At 42.0% G+C, this 21,783-nt stretch overlaps 1 protein-coding gene across 2 annotated transcripts in view; it reads right to left on the bottom strand.

Moving 5' to 3' along the window:
- The window catches only part of LOC121867232 (death-inducer obliterator 1-like), a 73,015-nt gene extending 51,671 nt beyond the window's left edge, over positions 1 to 21,344 (bottom strand). For both annotated transcript variants that reach the window (XM_042367083.1, XM_042367082.1), the window contains exons 1-2: positions 21,310 to 21,344; positions 15,884 to 17,348 (exon numbers count right to left, since the gene is read on the bottom strand). The gene's annotated coding sequence lies outside the window, so the exon portion shown is untranslated. The remainder of the gene's footprint in view (positions 1 to 15,883; positions 17,349 to 21,309) is intronic.
- Between the last annotated feature and the right edge of the window lie 439 nt (positions 21,345 to 21,783).

The following is a 21,783-nucleotide window of genomic DNA, read 5'->3' on the forward strand; positions in this document are numbered from 1 at the left end:
CCCTGTCTCCCAACACAGTCATCGATAAAGAAATTCAGCATCGGATCAGATGTGCATCTCAAGCCTTTGGCAGACCCCGAAATCGTTTCTTCAGCTGTTGGGAGCTGAAATTATCTACAAAGCTGCACGTATATCGAGCAGTGGTCCTCCCTCTATGTCTGTCTTTGATACCCCCAAAATGTTCTACACTACTGAGGGTATGCGCAAACACTTGTTATCTTGAAAATAGGTTCTTATTCTCGTACGGGAGACAAATACAGAGGAACAAATAACAGTGGCTTCCACGCCAAAAGGACTAGCGATCTCAACTCCATGTATCACTCCGCGCTGGCATGCACAAATGCCAGAGTTCACAAGCTGAATACGTAATATGTAAATACATATACATAACATGGTGCATAATAAATGGAAACATTACATAGGATTAATACTTGTTCTGTAATACTTTACTATACATAATTAATAGAGTAATATAAGAATACACAGCTTAAGGTACTACTTCGTGTCCATATTATACACCTCCCTCCCCCTATATGCTCATAGTTTCATCTTGAGCGGACCTTTTGTTTCTGAGTCGCTCGGACCTGCGGAGTACCGGGGCAGAAACACAAGGTTGAGATGGATTTACTGTAAAGACATCAACATTAGCAGACTCTACTGAGGAAGGGTCAACACTAGGCAGCTCCACAGGTCGGAGGAAACGACGGTTCCTCCACCATACTCTACCACTAGGAAGACGCACTTGGTAGTCCCTGGACCGGCCAATACCCATGACAACCCCAACCTTGTCCCAGCTATCTCACATCCAGACAATCGGTCGGCAATGACGAGGAAGGACTTCCCTGCCACTGCAAAGAAGTCGGCCGACACAGACTCGAAGGGTCTGGAAGGGTTATCATCGTACATTAAAGGTTCCTGTTGCTGGCTGGGTTGCAGAATCTGGCACGGCTCACAGGCACGGACGGTACTTGCAATGTCCGCGACGATTCCGGGCCAAAATACAGTCTACTTCGCCCGTCACTTGGTGGCCTCCACTCCTCGATGGCTGTCGTGAAGGCGGGTCAAGGTACGGCGGCGTAGGGCAGCAGGAATGACTATTCGTGGACCATACAAGACATGGTCTCCGTCACAATAGAGGTCCTCGCGTATCTTCCAGTACGGGAGTAGCGATTCATGAAGGTCGTATTGGTTAGATGGAAATCCCTGGGACACACAGTCGACGAGCTGGATGTAGGAAGGGTCGGCCCGGGCTGCGGTGCAGAGATCTTCAAGGGTCTTGTCTGCATCCGGTGCTGTAGACTCTTCTGATGTGAAGACGGCCTTCAACGAGACTACTGACTTGAGGGATGCGGCAGCTGTAGAACACAACATTTCGTCCTCTGGGGTGGGGCGACTGACAGGGAAGCGGGACAGAGCATCCGGGATGCACAGCAGCTTACCCGCAGGCCACACAGCTGTGAAGAGATAAGGCGAGAGCTTCTCTTTCAAACGTTGAAGGCGAGGATTCTCTACTGCATCCAAAGAGTAGTGATTGATAATAGGTACAAGAGGGCGATGATCTGTGAAGAGGGTGAAGTGCTGAAGTCCTATCAGGTAGAAGCGGCACTTCGCCATCGCCCAGACAACAGCCAACATCTCCAGCTCAATCGTGGCATATCGGGTCTCAGGGTCCGTTAGGAACCGGGATCCACACTGAATTAAGCGGAGTTGCCCACCGCCATGGTCCTGCAGAAGGGCGTAACCAATGCCGTAGAGTCTAGAGGCGTCAGTCTGGAGGACGGTGGGTCGGGCTGGGTCGTAGCAGGCGAGGACAGGTGGACTTAAGAGGGCCTGCTTGACTCGCTGGAAGGCCTCTTGATGATCTGGGGTCCACAGGAATGTCCTCCTGGGGCTCAACAGGGGGCGTAACGGCTGGGCTGCGGCGGAGATGTCAGGTGAGAATTCAGCCAGCTGATTGACCAGACCCAAAAAAGAACGGAGGTCTGTCAGGTTGGCAGGGGTTGGAAAATCCCTGATTCCACTTAATTTCTCCGGGTCAGCTGCGATACCTGATGCTGAGAGAGTGTACCCACAGAAATTCACTGATGGTGCAGCGACTACAAACTTGTCAGCGTTGAGGGTAATCCCGTACTTTCGACATCTGGTGAGAACTTCATATATTCGGGAGAGGTGGGCACAGTAGTCTTCGTCATGGAGTAAAATATCATCAACCACCTTGACACAATTCATGACTCCTTGAAGGGCCGCGTCACCACGTTGACAGAATGCATCGCCCGTAGCGGCAAATCCCATGGGGCCTCTGCAATACTGATATCTTCCATATGGTGTGATGAATGTAGTCAAATGCTGGTCTACTTCGGCCAACTCGATCTGCCAATAACCACATAGGCATCCATCGTTGTAAAAAACTTCGCCTTCGGGTCCACATTTCGAACAGCTGCGAAGGGTGTGGGTGAAGGGTGGGCTGGACGGGAAACTTGCTGGTTAAGTTTTGACAGATCGGTGGTGATCCGTACTCCACCACGAGGTTTGGCGACGGGGACGAGAGGGTGGCACCAAGGTGAAGGTTCGTCTCCGGCCGGCTTGATGATTCCCTGAGCAACCATGGAGTCAAGCTCTTGTCTAACTAGCTCCTTGTAGGCGTGAGGAATCAAACGAGGGGTGTGGATGGCAAAAGGTGTGGCACCATCCTTAAGATAAATCTTCATAGGTGGACCCACCATCAGCTTGAGTGGTGTGGATCCTAAAGATTTCTTCGTAACCAACACGTCAGCAAACTCCTTGAGAAGGTAAGCTCTTGCATCAGAAGGGGACGTGTTAGTAGAGATAGGGAGTTCCTTCAACCTGTTGACATGGGTGACCTTTAAAATAGGTTTGGGGAATTCCTTGGAAATAATGACCAACTCTTGACAATGGCCATATGATAAAAGCGGAGTCGGGATCCCATCATGAACATCAATCCGGGCTAAGCAAGACTGCTTACCAAAGGTAAGAGTAGCCCAGAAAGATCCCAAAGCTGGAGCCATCTTGGAACCATCAGCTGTCAGTTTCGTTGCCTGAGGAGGGGGCTGTAGGTTGCTCCGGGGTATTCCCAAACTTGCTAAGTGTTGTGGACCAATTACTGAGACGTCAGCACCGGTGTCAGGTAACATCTGAAGACTGGATGACAAGTTACCGTGAGAAATGACGACACTGATGTGCTGGGGCGTCGTGTCTGTGGAACAATGTACACGACGGCAGGAACGACTGGGCACAGCGTCTTGATGCTTGCCAGAAGGAGGGGGCGTGCCAGCACTTCCTGAGGATGACTTCTTGGATCCTTGGTGGTGTCCTTTCTGTGTCTTCTTACGACAACATTTGTCATAATGGCCCACACGACCACAAAGTCTGCACTGAACTTTGCTAGCAGGGCACTTGACTGTGTAAGCCCAGTGACCCTGACGGTCGCAACTTCTGCACACGCTTTGAGCAGCTGGGCACTGGGAGGCATCATGCTGTCTCGCGCAGCTGTTACACAAAGCTGCTGCTAAAGGTGTAGGTGGAGGGTGAGGGGTGGGGTTACCTTGCTGCTTCTTACCCTTTCTGTAGGAAGACACCGCCCTCACCTGGTCAGGTTGTGAACGTAAAGCTGAAGTCGCACACCTGGTGGCCTCGTACGCTCGACATTTTGTAACAACATCTTGAAGGGAGGAAGTGGGGTCAAGTGAAATGAGATGCTGAACTAGCCCTTCATCTCGAATACCCGTTAAAATAATTGTCTTGAGTTGTGTCTCTTCCCAAACTTGAGAATTTCTAGGACAAACATCAACGTCCTCTGAACATCTTTTCAGTCTTACAAAAAATGCATCAAAAGATTCTCCATCAAGCTGCTTACATTGGAGGAGTTCTCTTCTTCTGAGTGCTTTGTTGCGCTGTCCCTTAACATGTTCCTGTAACTTGTCAAGCACGGCCTCTACAGTCAGAGTTGTTGTAGGAGGCACTTGAAGTGTGTGCTTGAGAGTACGTTGTGTCTCCAAGGACAAGCACATACGAAGCTGTATCATCTGTTTAGGCTGTGGTAAACTTGACAGGTCAACTATTGTTGCATAGTCTTGCCAACGTCGACGCCATTCCCGAAATATCTGATAAGAAGCGTCAGACATCAGAGAGGGAGGCGTTTGTGCTGCAGCCTTTTGAGGAATTGTTGAACCGACTCTGGGATATGAGGTACCAGTACCTCTAGTCGTATCAGCATTAGTAGTAGCAGAAGAATCTTGTAGAGTAGATCGTTGTGGGGAGGCTAACAGGGAAATCAAGGCTTCGGCTTGATTCTCTCTTCTCAGGTCATCCTCACTTCTACGTATATCTTCTAGTTCTCTACGTCTTCATTCATCTTCATGGCGTCGTCTTTCAGACTCTCTGTACCGAATTTCTTCCTCTTCTCTCCTTGATACATAGTCCTGGCGACGAGAAGTTTCCATCCACTTAATCAGTTGAAGGAGATCCTTGGACGCAGGCACCGCAGGAGAGCTTGCTCGCGACGAACGAGGAGATTCTGTGGGTGATTGGGAGAGATCTCCCAAAGTTAAACTCATAACCCCATCGTCCAGGGTATCATTTTGATCCCTGTGAGACATGCTGACAGCTTCTGTACTCTATCTGTGCAAGAGACCGGGTCAACCCCTCGTAATCTATACACAGAATTATAGAAGTTTAAAGTAATACACAAGAATATAGTATAAAGTGGGCCTGTGAGTGCGTGTGTGTGTACGGCTCGCTGCCTAGAGGCTTGGCGCGCTGCCAGACGTAGAAGCGGCTCGGCGCAAGTCGCAACTGAACTGAAGTTGTCTTACTGCTCGCCGCTCAGTCACTCAATGACCATGAGCAAGAGGGGATGTACTGCTGGGCAGCTCCCTCAGTCATCTGACTGCAGTTTGCACAGACAATTCTGATTAAAATACACAACACAGCACTTCACAGTACAGCACTTTACACAGCATAGCACTTCACAACACTGTAAGTCCTGAGGATTGTAGTCTTGCTGTAAATCCTTGGCAAAGCTGAAGATGAGACGCCATTAACAACACAGTCTGGTGGGAAGGCTAGATTCACTCTTAATCTCACTGAGAAATCTCACTGCGCCATCTATGTTTGTCTTTGATACCCCTAAAATGTTCTACACTACTGAGGGTATACGCAAACACTTGTTATTTTGAAAATAGGTTATTATTCTCGTACGGGAGACAAATACAGAGGAACAAATAACAGTGGCTTCCACGCCATAAGGACTAGCGATCTCAACTCCATGTATCACTCCGTGCTGGCATGCACAGATGCCAGCGTTCACAAGCTGAATACATAATATGTAAATATGATAATACCTATACATAACATGGTGCATAATAAATGGAAACATTACATAGGATTAACACTTATTCTGTAATACTTTACTGTACATAATTAATAGAGTAATATAAGAATACACAGCTTAAGGTACTACTTCGTGTCCATATTATACACTCCCCACCCTGCTCTATGGAAGTGAGATATGGGTCACATACATGAGGCACTTAAAGACACTTGAGAACTTTCACCAACGTAGTCTACGTTCCATCCTCTGAGTTCACTGGGAGAAAGAGAGAACAAATGCCAGTATTCTTGCTGACACCAACTGTAGGAGAATCAAGGCTACCATTATCCATGAACAACTGTAAATTGCCATTCCTAGACTGTCTGATATGCAGAATAGGTAACACTTTTAAGTTCAGTATTTGTAGAAAACCTACTAATGTGTGATCATATATTCATTATTATTCTGCCCACCATAATAGAGTCAAACAGTCAGTATTTTCAACAATGTTTTTACGTGCTTTGAGAATTTGCAGCCCGGAATTCATTGATGAGGAATATAAATATATCTATAATATTGGCTCAAACCTTAAATACCCTAGATCTTTCCTAGACAAATGCCTGAACATTACTAAGAAATCTTTTTATAGAACTGATCCCAAGCCCACCCATGACCATAAGAATCTCTTAGTATTACCATTTCACAAAAATTTCTCTCAAATTCCTTTACAACTAAAACCCTGGAACGTCAATGTGGAAATTAAAAAATCATGCACTGTTAAACAAATGTTAATCAAAAACTCCACCAACAACACAATTGGTTGCATTTATAAAGTTCCTTGCAAGGAATGTAATATGTTTTACTTAGGCCAGACAGGTAAAGATCTTGTAACTAGACTTAAACAACATAAATATAGTGTTAGGACAGGCCAGGAATCCAATGCTCTGTTTGTTCATTTGAGGGATAATAAGCATTGCATTGACTGGGAAAATACCTCCTCAATATTACCTTGTAATTCAATTGACAGTAGGAACATTATAGAATCTAGTCTCATTAAACATACCGAAGCAGTCAACATGAATTTGAGTTATGGCATGTACAAACTGGACAATTTTGTAATTAAGAAGATTTGTAACCAGGTGAGAAGGTTGGGTCACCTTACCCTCTGACCTGACTATCGACCTTTGCTGTGCTTTTTAAAGATTAGTAGGGTCATTACCTAATACCTGATCATTGTGGACCTGATCTCACCCTCCTCTGTATATATACACCTTGTTTTGTACTCCTCCTTAGACGGTACTCGCCCCTGAAGATGTGAATTACATTTGGGTCCCTAACCCCGTCGTAAGTCGGGGTTAGGGACCCAAATGCAGGTCGTAAGTCCGACATAGATAAAAAAATAAATAAATAAATAAATGAAAAAAAAATCAATTTTTTTTTTCAAAAAAAAAATTAAAAATCTTCAATGAAATACAGTACACTAAATGTAGTAAATAATGAAGAATGGATACAGTACAGTAAAAGTAATAAATAATGAGGAATGGATACCGTTGTGACTGAGCACTTACCTTAAATGTAGTCAGCTGAATGCACACGGGGCCCCCATAATATTCTATTTACAGGATACATGGAGACTATATTAATTGGAAGAAGCAGAAGAGGAGACGGCTGGGTGGGTCATCAATGTCATTTTCTTCAGACAGGTTTATGTGCTGTGGAAACTTGCTGGTTGAAGGTATTGGATCATCTTGAGGGAGTGAAGAGGCAGTACTGGTGGGGCGTGAGGAGACAGCACTGGGGGACTTCTTAAAATAGATGTCCAATTTAGACAGCACAGTTTGCTTTTTCTTTTCATTATAAATTTCTCTGTAGCAAGCAAGTGCATCTTGGATCATTCTGTCAACTTTGGCATAACGCTCATAACTTTGATCCATGCCATCAAACATTTGCATTGCTTTATTAATTGTAGCAAATGCCTCTGCCATTTGTTTCACTGAAAACTTTTTGGGGGGTGCAGGCTCTACTTCTACATTTTGTCTGTCTTCTTCCTCTGCAATTTTCTGTGCATCTAGTTCAATAAGATCCTCGTTACTGAGCTATTCTGCTACACTTTCAACCAACTGTTCAACATCTTCAGTATCAATTTCTAACTCCAGCTGTTTACCTAACTCCACTATCTTGTTACTAATATCCGAAATAACTTCATTTTCATTAAATCCTTTGAAACTGTGCACATATCTTTTCAGGATTTTCTTCCATATTCCATTCATGCAATGTTTTGTAACCTGATCCCATGCTGCACTAATGTTCTTTATACATGACAAAATGTTGTACTCCTTCCAAAACTCTCTGAGCGTTTTCTCACCTTCAGTAGCAGCAACAGCCTGAGCGAAGGTCGTGCGTAAATAATACGCTTTAAAGGCAGCAATAGCACCTTGATCCATGGGTTGGATGATAGAGGTAGTGTTAGGTGGAATGTACACTATCTTAACATCAGGGTGCATGTCGTCCAGGTGTGGTGGGTGTCCCGGAGCATTATCCAAAATCAGTAAAATCTTGAATGGAATATGTTGTTGCAGACAATACTCCTTGGCTCGTGGAATGAAACAAGTCATGAACCAATCCTCAAACAGTACTAGGGTCATCCAGGCTCTCTTATTACTGCGATAAAACACTGGCAGTGTGTGCTTGCTGACATGTTTAAAAGCCCTGGGGTTCTCTGAATGATAGCTCATGAAGGGCTTTAGCTTGAAACCAGCAACATTCCCCCCCAACAGAAATGTAATTCTATCCTTGAATGCCTTGAATCCGGGCATTGTTTTCGCCTCTTTGTGGATGTATGTCCGCTCAGGCATGCGCTTCCACAATAATCCAGTCTCATCCACATTAAATATTTGCTCAGGCAAATAATTCCCTTCCACAATCACATCGTCTAACTCCTCCTTAAAAGCTTCGGCAGCACCAACATCGGCACTAGCTGCCTCTCCACTCACCTTAACATTGTGTAGACTGTAGCGTTTTTTAAATCTATCAAACCACCCATGACTTCCTGTAAAGGTTTGATCACATTCATCTCCTGCCTGCTCCTTCAGGCTTTGGAACAGGCTTCTTGCTTTAGCCTGTATGGTTAGAAGGCTTAAGGGTACACGCTTCTGTATCTGGTCTTCTATCCATATCACCAATAATTTTTCCATATCGTGAATAGGACCTTGTCTTCTCTTTGATATTATAGTTCCCTTTATAGGTGTTGTTCCTTTCACTACTTCACGAATACGTTCCTTGTCCTTCAGAATAGTGGATATAGTCGAGTGTGAGAAACCTAGGTCGCGTGAGATTGTTGCTACTGTTTTTCCATTCTCATACTGTGTTATTATCTTCAGTTTCATCTCAAAAGTAATTGCCTGTCTCCTTTTCCTTGGAGCACCACCAGCACTCTCACTTTTACGCTTTCCAGTCATTATAAAGTCAATTAAATATGATAATAACGAAAGTTCACAGCGCGATCAGTATAGGATACGATAGCCAAACACAAACAAAGCGCTCCTCAGTGGGCAGAACCGCCACCCACTCACCCCTGGAATGGCGGAAAGCGTTGGTTTCGAAAAATCGCACATCATTTGAAAATATTATTGGTCACGACTGCGTCCTTATGTCCCAATGAATGATATGATAAAGCTTAGTCATAAAATTATAATGGGCCTTAAATCCATGTAGTTGTAATTAAAGGGTCATGTGGTTGTAATTGGGTCTAGCTATGTATATATATATATATATATATATATATATATATATATATATATATATATATATATATATATATATATATATATATATATATATATATATATATATATATATATATATATATATATATATATATATATATATATATATATATATATATATATATACATATATTACAAAAGCGCTTGGGAACTTCGTGGTTTTCTTCTTTCCTTGTGGTTATCAGCATATACCTAGATCAGCACCTACAGTGATTTATTTGCATATACATATATATACACAGTATATATATACAGCTAGACCTCGACTTACGACAGGGTTAGGGACCCAAATCCAAGTCGTGAAGTCCGAATGGTCGAAGTCCGAATGGTCGAAGTCCGAATGGTCGTAAGTCCGAATGGTCGTAAGTCTGAATGGTTTAAGTCCGAATGGTCATAAGTCCGACATAGATGATAAAAAAAATCAAATTTTTTTAAAGAAAATCTGCAATGAAATACAGTACAGTAAAAGTAATAAATAATGAGGAATGGATACATTACAGTGAAAGTAAAAAATATAAATGGATACAGTGTGACTGAGCACTTACCTTTAATGTAGTCAGTTGAATGAACATGGGGCCCTATATTTTCTAATTATACATGGAGACTACATTAACTGGAAACGTTTGCATAGAAATGGTGTCATTTGAAGAAGAAGAAATGGTCACAACTACGACTGCCGTAAGTCCCACGGTCAAGTCAAAGAAATGTAAGTTGTGTTCATATGTATATATATATATATATATATATATATATATATATATATATATATATATATATATATATATATATATATATATATATATATATATATATATATATATATATATATATATATATATATATATATATATATATATATATATATATATATATATATATATATATATATATATATATATATATATAGAAAAACTCGATTAGAATGCCACAAGCGACATCAGTTCTAGACTCTGTTATTTTCACAGCCCGTTCATCGAGCTGATGGCGCCTGAACCTCATTGGGAAACTGCCCTGCTGTTTCATACCAGCTGATTCAAATGCTACTGACACCACATAAGAGGCACGGAGTTTCCAATGAGGTTCAAGGCCATCAGCTCCATGAACAGGCTTTGTGAAATATAACAGAGTCTAGAACTGCTTAGTGTTAGGCCAGCCGTAAGCTGCCTCAGTCCCACCTAGTAGGCCGAGGGTTCGATTCTTGCTGGTGAGTCATGATTATATGTTCAAACCAAGGTTATATGGACTAAAAGAAGTATATATATATATATATATATATATATATATATATATATATATATATATATATATATATATATATATATATATATATATATAGAAATATATATATATAGATATATATAGATATATAGATATATATATATATATATATATATATATATATATATATATATATATATATATATATATATATATATATATATATATATAGATATATAATAGATATAGAATATATATATATATAGATATATGTAAAAAATATATATATATATATATATATATATATATATATATATATATATATATATATATAGATATATATAGATATATATATATATATATATATATATATATATATATATATAGTTAACCTCACTTTACGCTGGTCCTGCATCCGCGCTTCCACGCTACCTGGTGCCTTGCCAGAACCTCCACGTGCTCACATTACGTACGTGAACCCCATTGCTGTGAGTGTCCGCGAGTTGGCTTTTCCCTCCTCCCTTTCCTCCGCTTGGGCAATGGCAGCAGTAAATGCGCAGTGTCGTATGCTGTGTTATCACTGGCGTCGCTTCTCCTGGCCTCAGACCTGTGATTGGCCATGCATCCCTACCCCCTCGTTTTCGCTGTGTTGGCAAAAGTATTGTAAGCGTATCACAGAGGAGGGAAAGGAAGAAAAACGGCAACAACCTACGCCGCGCGGTTTCTGTCCCTCAAGGCCCTCCGTGTATGTATATCATTGTTCCGTAAAAATGACTTCCGCGGTTCTACCCCCAGAAAACCTTTCCTTAACTGGACCCAGCGGCACTAAACCAAAAGAAGACCACGGCGTTCCTTAGCTTCCCCGAGGTGAAGTATAGCATCATCCAAGAGGTTGGAGAAAGAACAAGGCAGGTTGATTTGGCGCGCCCGGCATGGCGTGACAATCTACGATCCGGGACTATAAAAGAAGGATTCAGCCAAGATAAAGAGGCACATGAGGAATCACAAAGTCTACAGGTGCTTCTATGATCAAGTATTTCTGACCAGGTGCTTCTCCAGACAGAAAAATTGCTTGTAAGTGCTTGGTCGTCAGGCGCGTGAACATAGCGATCGACCACGCTCTGTTAAGGACTACGCCCGCGTGAACTGTACACTTGGCAGTAGCACGAGTAGAACTTCAGGCCCAAACCCTTTAATGCTAGCTTCCTCTGGGTGGTTACAGAGGTTTAAGATGAGAACAAGATCACCAATATCAACATTGGTGGTGAAAAAGAAGCTAGTGCTGACAGGTGTTTAGGCTAGAGAATTTCCTCCGTTTTTCGTGAGATTATGGAGGAAGACAGTACACGGCGACCAGGTGTTTAACATGAACCCGAATCTGGTCTTTTTGACAAGCTACCTTCCAGACAACCGTTGTGAAAAAGAATGCAGCAAGATTGAGGGCGGAAGTGCTTAGAAGGGGCTATCACCGTCCTGTTTACCACCAATGCCTCCGGTACCTGTAAGCTGGTGTCGGTGATCCACATACGCAAGCCCTGCGCCTACAAGAGCATGGACATGACCAAGCTAAATGTCACTGGCCTGACCGCTTAAATAAGCGTGTGGATGTTCTCACTGTCCCTCTCTGGTTTTGATAACTGTTTACGTTTCGATGTAAAAAGAAATTCTGTGAGCAACAGAATGTGCCATTCAATTTTTGTTGCTGCTGGACAGCGCTGCAGGACACTGCTTCAGATCGTCACCCCCAGCGTAAAAGTGATCTTCCTTCCTCCCAACACTCGTCTATATTACAGCCCATGGACCAAGAGTTAATCTGTAATGTAAAAGCTGCATTCTCTACTAAAAAATTCAAGCTCCTGAGCGACTACACCTGCTTACCAGGAAGAGTTCGTAACCTGGTAACCACCACCACCGATAGCAAAAGAAGCGAAACTGACCCGAGGATCAACAGTTGGCAGAGCAAAAAGTACTTTTTCGCAATTCACAAGAGAATATTCAACATCAAAGAAAGCTGTGCACTTCTTGGTGACGTAGGATCGCTGTCTTACATAGCAACTGTTAAGTCACGCATGGAGACATGTGTTGCAGAGCATTCGACGCGTTAGGCAGAGTCAATCTGTGACTGGTGAGTTCAGACTGTTGCAGTAGCGAAATAGGCCTTGCCAGAAGAAGCTGCACAAGTGTTACAGCTGCAGGCTTCTCCGAAGACCCTGTAGCGACATCCTGGAGGCGATAAAGGGATCCTGATGTGACTACCGGCGAGATGGTGAATGATGGCGTCAGTGAAGAGGCGGTGGTGCGTCATCCAAGAAAAAACACCGCTTATCCATAGTAATGTTAGGGGTGCCATCGGTGTAACCGAAAGTCAGCTCCTCCTTTCAGCTGACCTGGCGCAAACAGGTATGAAATCTTCACTGCCAGCTGTTGCAGACTATGAGCCCTACATCAAAGGTGTATCCATGACAACATAAACACCAGCCGTCAGCAAAGCATAACAGAAATTCTTCGCCCACAACCCACACAGCCCAGCCCAGCCAGTAATGTGACAGAGGTAAGACAATGAAGATGACTTTGGAAGAGATTTGTCAGGAGGCCATGACAAGTGTGGATGACAGTGATGGTGACTCACCTGAGGCCAGTAGCCCTGCCCTCTGCCTCCAGAACCAGCCTCCATCCCATGGCCATCTCTCTTCTACTAACGTAAGTCAAACCCTAACTTTAAGTTTTCCTAGCCTAACCTTTATTTTCCAAACCTAACCTCATACTATATTAGTGTGTGTGCATACCATCATAAAAGTTAAGATAAAGTGCTACTCCAACAGTTGTGTGTAGTCAAAAAGTGGAGTTTGGGGGTCGGCCGGTCACTATTTCAATTAATCCCATATGTTATATTTCATTTCACTTCTAGATATTTTCACTTTTCATGGGTGCCCTGTGGGTTGTATTAACCGCAAGAAGTGAGGGTTGACTGTATTTCTTTCTATATGCAATAGTAGTGACAGTTTTCTGGATAGACTTAGGTGTAACTTTTGCAATGCTGTTATCTATGTTGTATGTTGGTCATGTGTGTGTTCAGTGTGATGCCAAGTGGTTTTGTTATGTAGTTGGGTATTTGTTGGATAATATGCGTAATGTGTGGGTGAAAAAATCCATGTCTGTCTGGAGTAAAGTGTGTCATGAGCAGAGTGCTGCCATGAGGTTCTGAATATGCCAATGTTTTCTAGGGTGTACACATACTGCTGAAGTATGTTGGATGCCTCAGGAGGTTGTTGTATGTCAGGAAGCTATTACTCGGTCATCTCCATAGGTTGGTGGAGGTCAGGGCGAAGTAAGCTGAAGAGACTACAGATCTCTTGAGAATCTCCAAATGGGTGGATTCTGAAGCCGGAGAAGGAATTTATGTTTCTGACCTAAGCTTGGTGTCCTGAAGTTAAGTTACCCATTTCTACACTGATGTATTCATTATTTTGAAAATGTCACCTTTGAACAGAGAGGAGTATGGAGGCATAGGAGACACAAGCCTGATAATATAAGTCTTAGTGGTATGTCCAGCTTGTGAGTCTTCAACAGACCCTCCTACATAGGGGACAGGGGATTCACCTAATAGGTGTTAGAAGCAGCCCTCCATCCCACTCTGATTGGCCAAGAAGCTGGCTGGCCAAACCTCTATCAGGTGCCCTGTGATTGCTCAGCGGAACCCACCTGTGAAACTCGGCTAACCGGATGAAGCGGTTGAAAATGTTATCTTGAAGAACTGAAAAATGGTCAGCTTCAACATTAAATCAATCTTTGCCAATTCACTGATGGAGGTAACTCTAGCAGCAATTAGAAGGGTGGTGGACAAAATGAGTGAGGACAACCTCCCAATACTCTTAAACTTCCAATGATGAATTGTTTTAGAGAAGAGAGATGATTATGGTTTTCTTGGTGTAGAGGCATACTGATGGTTTTCTTCTCCATTGCCAGTAGTCAGTTGTGTCCAAGAATGACTGACAATTACAATAAGGATGTTTATGGCTACTGATCCAATGGGTGCTGGAGATGTTATCTGGGGGCTGTGGCTCATGTTTTCTGCATTTTTTAATGATTGTTTGGACTTAAAATGAGATGAAAGGAGGTTGGTATTGGCTGTCTTGTTTGTGTTCTAATTTTCTCATGAGTTTCTTATTCATTAGGAGGAAAGATTGTACTGAACAAATGTATAGCACTGTATAGAACATGTGAGATGTGTACGACCAGAGTGGACAAAGTGCCAGGAAAAAAATAAGAGACCTCTGGTGCTTTCTTATCTGTGATCTGCCACTTGCAGAGGTGGTTTCCCTATCCTTTTGTGAATAAATCTTGATTTAGACCATAGTGGCGATTTGTCCACTCTGGTTGTACGTGCTTCATGTATGGTACTCCATTACATTATTTGTTAGTGTCTGTGGTTTGGATGAAAACTTTTGGATTTAGTACTGCTTCATGTATGGGAGGAGGGTTTTTGTTAAGTATGTATGTCTCTTAAAGTTCCACAAAAAAGTATATTGTTCGTTTTGTGGTTTAGATTGTTTATTATTCTTCATAGTAGTCGTTTTTTGGTTGCTGATGTGGTTGTTTAGTCATCATCATCAGCACTTTTTTATATTTTCTAAGTCTGCTGATGTTGACTGAGTTTTTCTTTCTTGTGGGCTGGCTTGTTTGACTACCGGTAGTAATAATGAATTTGGAATTTGCCTTTACTGTACTGTATGTGCTTCTTGGTGAAGTAGGAATTGCTTGCTTTTATTACTGATTTGCTGAAATGTAATTCCTTGGAGTTGAAGTAAGTTTTGTTAGATGTGGGAGTTAGTTTGTTATCAAGATGATGTTATGATAATGTGGTGGTGGTCAGATGAAAGATCATGTACAGTTTTCCAGGTTGTATGTGTGGCTAGATAATGAAAGGGTTAGGTTTGGGGAAGTAAGGCAGCTGGTCTATTAGTCCTTGGGGATGAATGGTTCTAGTTATTGTTGCATAAGGTTAGGTGAGAGGATTATTCAACAATAAAACAAACAAAACAGTCATTATGCAAAGATGTTACAGTATACAACCTATCTGAAATTAATGTAAAACTAAATTTGTAGCTGGGAATGACCGAATATGAGAGGATGTGTGTAAAAGGATGGAATTTGTATTATAACACGTATGCAGGTAGGCAAGTACTGTATACAAAGAGAGTGTAGTAGAAAGGATGGCAGTGTAAATAAGGAATCTACAAAAAAAAAAAAAAAATGCTTGGTTAGGTGTACACTATAGGATGGGTTTGTCTGTTTATTTAACCCTTTCGCTGCATTTCCGACCCTTGCCATTTAATTCTGGCTACCGTGAGACGATTTTATTCAGCTTAGGGTAACCTCCGCAGCCATAGGGTTAAAAATTTATCTCGATTAAGGACCTGTTTGTTAGGGATGGTTAGACATATAAAAGTTCACAATGAAGCTATATCACATAGGCAAACTGACGCATGCTAATCTTGACTAATATTATACGTAATACAGTAAAAAGGTGACTGTGCTAAACACAACTTACTTCATCTCCTTCCTCTCCACTTCTTCCTCTGGTACTTGTTCCTCTTCTACATCTGCAGCTAAATCTTCCTTGATGTCAAAAGTCAACATTTCATCTCCAAATGTCTTTTTCTTTATAGCTCTGTTGCTACGTCTTACTGGTGACTCTTCTGCAGTGGGGCTCCGTGTTAGTTTATTGGTTTTGGATACTTGTAAACTCTTTGAGGGGCTGTTGGATATTTCCTTTGTTTTTTTTCTTTGAACTTCTATATCTTTTTTCTGTATTTCTGATTTATTATTAGGTATATTTTTCTCTCTTTTTTTAAAAAAAAATTCATTCTTCTTTTCATTTTCATCATCTCTTTTTTGGTGAATATTTTCTTTTTTCTGCAACTCTTTTCTCTTCTGTATTGCTTCTCGCTTTCTTAACAGTTCATCTCTCTTCATTTGTATTTCTTCCTTCTTCCTCTGAGCTTCTTCCTTTTTCTTTGACAAAGCAGCTTCTTCAGACTTATGTGGATCTCCAATTCTCTGAATTTCTATTCCTTCGGTCTTCTTATGCACATGCCCTTGACTGTGCATGTCTCCCTTGAAAGTTTCTTTAATGTTGTCATCCTCATTCACAGCTCCAGTAATGGGATCAATACTTTCATGCTTCTGAAAACAAATTTTTTTTTTCTGAGTCTGTCCTCTGTTTTGCTAACATCCTTTGTTTTGCAGGTGACATTTTCTCATCTTCTCGAGGCGGTAGTCTTTCGGGGGAATGACTTTCACTAGAGTCTCCCGATACATTCCAGCTTTGGCAGAATTTAAGACTACAACACGTCGAACTCCCATAGGGCTCTTCACTTGAAGGACTCTTGGTTTTACTTCATTACCAATTTTCTTCTTCTCCACAAACTTGCTGGCCTTGGTTTCAGCAACTGACACATCTGAAACTAGCTCACTGCTGTTCTTCTGGTTAGTATCAGATGTAGAGAATAATACTCTCATTTGTGTTGGCTAAGATTTTTGGGCCATCTATATCATCAAATTTAACAAGAGGATTCTCTTTTTGCTTCCTTCACACTTACACTTGTCAGTCCAACATCTTTTCGTATTTGTTTTTCAACTAGAAAAATCTTTTGAGTTTTGACTGACTTACCATTTCCCTTAACCACTATAGCCTGGGTTGAATTGACTTCACCAACCTTAAGCATGACATCTGGTGTTGAGAACAAGGCTGGCTCAAACTGTGGTATTACTTTAGGGGACATTGGTACTTTCTTGGTTTTCCTTTTACTGGGATCTACTGGTCCTTCCAATAACCTGCACCACCTTCACTACACCAGACTTGTTTTCCTCAGTCTCCGGTGACAAGGAATTTTTCATAGCCTCCTCCTCAATTATATTCACATTCTTCTCATCATTTGGGGAGAAATTTTTTTCAAAAGCTTGATCAAACTCCATCTTTGTAACGCTAACCTTAAGCTCTTTCATCTTGATACCTATTAAGAAGACAAATTTAAGTGTTACAAGGAAACATACTTTATAATGATACATTATTAATATGGGAATGTTCCTGAAATCCCAGTTTATAGATCAGTACAGAACAGATTGAATGATTTGTTAGTGTTCAGTCTACAGTGTTGAAAACCCAGACTCCACAACACCTGATATGAATGACTGTTGCTAAACTAGAAATTTTTTTAATTAGGCAACTAATTCAGAGGAAAAATCCAAGTTTTTTAATCTTTAAAGAATGTAATAATCTGCCTCAAAAGGGCTAGAGTTTATCCACAGCACTAACATGAACTCTCTGTGATCAATATGAATCAGCTACCACAGAGCAATCCAGGATTCTTCACTTCAGTGGGAGGGAATGGGAGATGTCTAATCTTTGCTAGGCTTAAACTAGGATTTGAGGTCCAAACCCTTATGAATAGTTTTGCACACATTAAGCAACCCATGATATCCAAAGCTGGCAAAATACAGGAGGATGGCAGTAGCAATAAACTTCAAGTGTTAGCCCTATTCACAACCTCATCAATAAGCAAAGCTCCCATTCTCTTCACTGGCTATGAAAAATATAAATTTGGGAAGACCAGTCATGGTGCTAAGCATCTGAGGATAACTGTAAAGCTGCATAAGTTTAATTACCATAAGAAGTATCTGCCCTGGAGACCCTAATGTTTGAGTCAACTTAAAATCAATGTGAATTGCTCACGGGGAACTGTCACTACCAAATATGAATGAATTACACAAACTGAACGAAATTAATGATTACAGCCATCTCCTAGTTTCCAAAATTGGAAATAAATTATGCTCAAACCAAAAACTAAATCAAAATCATTAGTTATGATTTCTGGCTTAATTTAAGAGACCCCTAATAGTCCAGTAAATTAGGCTCGAAAATAGACAAATAGTGGAAAAAATTTATATCAAGATGATATTTTGCATACATACTCCGGAAGGCTATAGAAATCAAGATCAAAAGAGTTCTCCGTCCGGAGAAGTACATCTTGTCGTACAAAATGCACCAAAGGGGGGAGGTCATTACTTTTTTGCATTTTCACAAACTATGAATCAGACAAGAATATTTCATGGAAACAAAAATACTGGAAATATGATTTTAAACAAGATTGCCTCTATTCATTTTTCCCATAGATGCTATTGCTGCCCTTGTACGCCACAACCTCTGACTTCCATGTGGCAGCGCCTTGCCAGATGTTTGGGGATGCACAGCAAGCATTTTGTTAATGATCATAGATAAGGGCTCGGGACGCCTCTGGCTGACAGTATCGTCCAGCCCTCGAGTGTACACACACTAGCTACAACTAGGAGTTACTTTAGGTCTTATAGGAATTTAAGGAGCTTATAAGCCCAAGCATTTGGAGTGAAAGAACACAGTGATTGTTTGTATTACTGTGAAATGTTGTGAACTACTACGGCATGGTGTAAGGAATGGGTAATAACCATACAGAATAGTGTATTTATAAACTGATGAATAATGTATACTGTACTTGTAATAGAACAATCAGTAGCTAGCAGTGTCTCACTTTTACAGGTTTTGACTATATCAATCAATGTTGCTGGAGTGAGTCCACGCTATGGTTTCTCTCACCTCAAGACGCGGACATATCATCTAACTGTCGAATTATTCAGCAGAGTAAATATAGTTTAGCCAGAAAATGCAAAAGGTATAACTCCCTTTAGAGGCATATGGACCGTAAAAGGATGTCACCCTCCCAGAGATAGGGGAACTCTTTTGGTCTTGATTTCTATAGCCTTCAGGAGTATGTATGCAAATTTATCTTAATATAAATTTTGTCCACCCAAAATCCTAATTTGACTGGACTACAAAATCAAGGGACCAAAACATATGAAACAAACCTCCTACTCAGAGAGATCAACAACATGTGTACAGTACAAGAGTGAGTATCAGGAGGATTGTGGTATTCTGTGGCACACACTAAAGTACTCCATAAATTCATAGCAATTATATTATACAGAGAGACCAGTAATACTTGAAGAGGAAAGAACCCCCAAGAGCAATGCTTGCACTTACAGGTGGTAGCATGTGCATTTAGAGGTGGCACTCCCAATGCACTCTATTTTGTTTACATCACATTAAAATCTAATAGCCCCAAAGGACCCACAATATTAGGAGCCCATGATGCTAGATACATTCAAAAAAACTGCCATACATCTCACAAAACATACCAGCCACTGTACCAGGTATTAGTAGAGGCAACTGCATATGAGATTACCATTTATTTTTTAATTGAGTTACCAATCAAACACCTGAGATAAAAACAACTAATTTTAATATGTTACAATAGTAGGCTCATTGACGATCATTCTAAAGGCCAGTCAGAAGAAGAGAGAGAGAGAGAGAGAGAGAGAGAGAGAGAGAGAGAGAGAGAGAGAGAGAGAGTGTAGAGAGAGAGAGAGAGAGAGAGGAGAGAGAGAGGGAGAGAGAGAGAGAGAGAGAGAGAGAGAGAGAGAGAGAGAGAGAGAGAGAGAGAGAGAGAGAGAGAGAGAGAGAGAGAGGGAAGAGAGAGAGAGAGAGGAGAGAGAGAGAGAGAGAGAGAGAGAGAGGAGAGAGAGAGAGAGAGAGAGAGAGAGAGAGAGAGAGAGAGAGAGAGAGAGAGAGAGAGAGAGAGAGAGAGAGAGAGAGAGAGAGAGAGAGAGAGAGAGAGAGAGAGAGAGAGAGAGAGAGAGAGAGAGAGAGAGAGAGAGAGAGAGAGAGAGAGAGAGAGAGGAGAGAGAGAGGAGAGAGGAGAGGAGGAGAGAGGAGAGAGAGAGAGAGAGAGAGGAGAGAGAGAGAGAGAGAGAGAGAGAGAGAGAGAGAGAGAGAGAGAGAGAGAGAGAGAGAGAGAGAGAGAGAGAGAGAGAGAGAGAGAGAGAGAGAGAGAGAGAGAGAGAGAGAGAGAGAGAGAGAGAGAGGAGAGAGAGAGAGAGAGAGAGAGAGAGAGAGAGAGAGAGAGAGAGAGAGAGAGAGAGAGAGAGAGAGAGAGAGAGAGAGAGAGAGAGAGAGAGAGAGAGAGAGAGAGAGAGAGAGAGAGAGAGAGAGAGAGAGAGAGAGAGAGAGAGAGAGGGAGAGGAGAGAGAGAGAGAGGAGAGAGAGAGAGAGAGAGAGAGAGAGAGAGAGAGAGGGAGGAGGAGAGAGTAGGGGTGAGAGAGAGAGAGAGAGAGAGAGAGAGAGAGAGAGAGAGAGAGAGAGAGAGAGAGAGGAGAGAGAGAGAGAGAGGAGAGGTAGAGAGAGAGAGAGATGAGAGAGAGAGAGAGAGAGGAGAGAGAGAGAGAGAGAGAGAGAGAGAGAGAGAGAGAGAGAGAGAGAGAGAGAGAGAGAGAGAGAGAGAGAGAGAGAGAGAGGGTAGGAGGAGAGAGAGAGAGAGAGAGAGAGAGAGAGAGAGAGAGAGAGAGAGAGAGAGAGAGAGAGAGGAGAGGAGAGAGAGGGGTAGAGAGAGAGAGAGAGAGAGAGAGAGAGAGAGAGGGAGAGAGAGAAGAGAGAGAGGGAGAGGAGAGAGAGAGAGAGAGAGAGAGAGAGAGAGAGAGAGAGAGAGAGAGAGAGAGGAGAGAGAGAGAGAGAGAGAGAGAGAGAGAGAGAGAGAGAGAGAGAGAGAGAGAGAGAGAGAGAGAGAGAGAGAGAGAGAGAGGAGAGAGAGAGAGAGAGAGAGAGAGAGAGAGAGAGAGAGAGAGAGAGAGAGAGAGAGAGGGGGAGATGAGAGAGAGAGAGAGAGAGAGAGAGAGAGAGAGAGAGAGAGAGAGAGAGAGAGAGAGAGAGAGAGAGAGAGAGAGAGAGAGAGAGAGAGAGAGAGAGAGAGGGGAGAGAGAGAGAGAGAGAGAGAGAGAGAGAGAGAGAGGGAGAGAGAGAGAGAGAGAGAGAGAGAGAGAGAGAGAGAGAGGGAGAGAGAGAGAGGTAGAGAGAGAGTAGGGTAGAGAGACTACAAAAAATCTAATTACCTGTTGTTGGTATATAACTAGTTATGCTTATATTTCAGATCTCACATTACTAGGTTTGAACTGTCTTCCCTACAGTCCATCCGCCCCCTGGCACTGACAGCACCTAGGCCCTGTCCCTCTTCCTGCACTGTTTCAGATCATCACCCATGATCTTCCCACCTCTTGCTCACTTTGCCCTACAGGAGCATTATCCTCTGCTCTGCCCTTGAAAGATACTCTTCAGTATCCAAAGGACAGCAGTAGAACTTTATTACTTAGTTCAGTTCGAATATCTTTCTTTGGGATCATCACCTCATTTTCTTCAACTCTTCTTATTCTAATAATATTTCAGGTAACCTGAATCTGCCAATACTACTATCCATTAACAAGTTTTCTTGTAGTTTTCTGACTTCAGCTTAATATTTTCAACCCAAAATAAATAAAGAAACAATAGTCATTTCAATGAGACAGATTATTATTATTATTATTCTGGGG

This window comes from Homarus americanus, unplaced genomic scaffold, assembly GCF_018991925.1.
Source record: "Homarus americanus isolate GMGI-L3 unplaced genomic scaffold, GMGI_Hamer_2.0 scaffold6317, whole genome shotgun sequence".
Classification (NCBI taxonomy): domain Eukaryota; kingdom Metazoa; phylum Arthropoda; class Malacostraca; order Decapoda; family Nephropidae; genus Homarus; species Homarus americanus.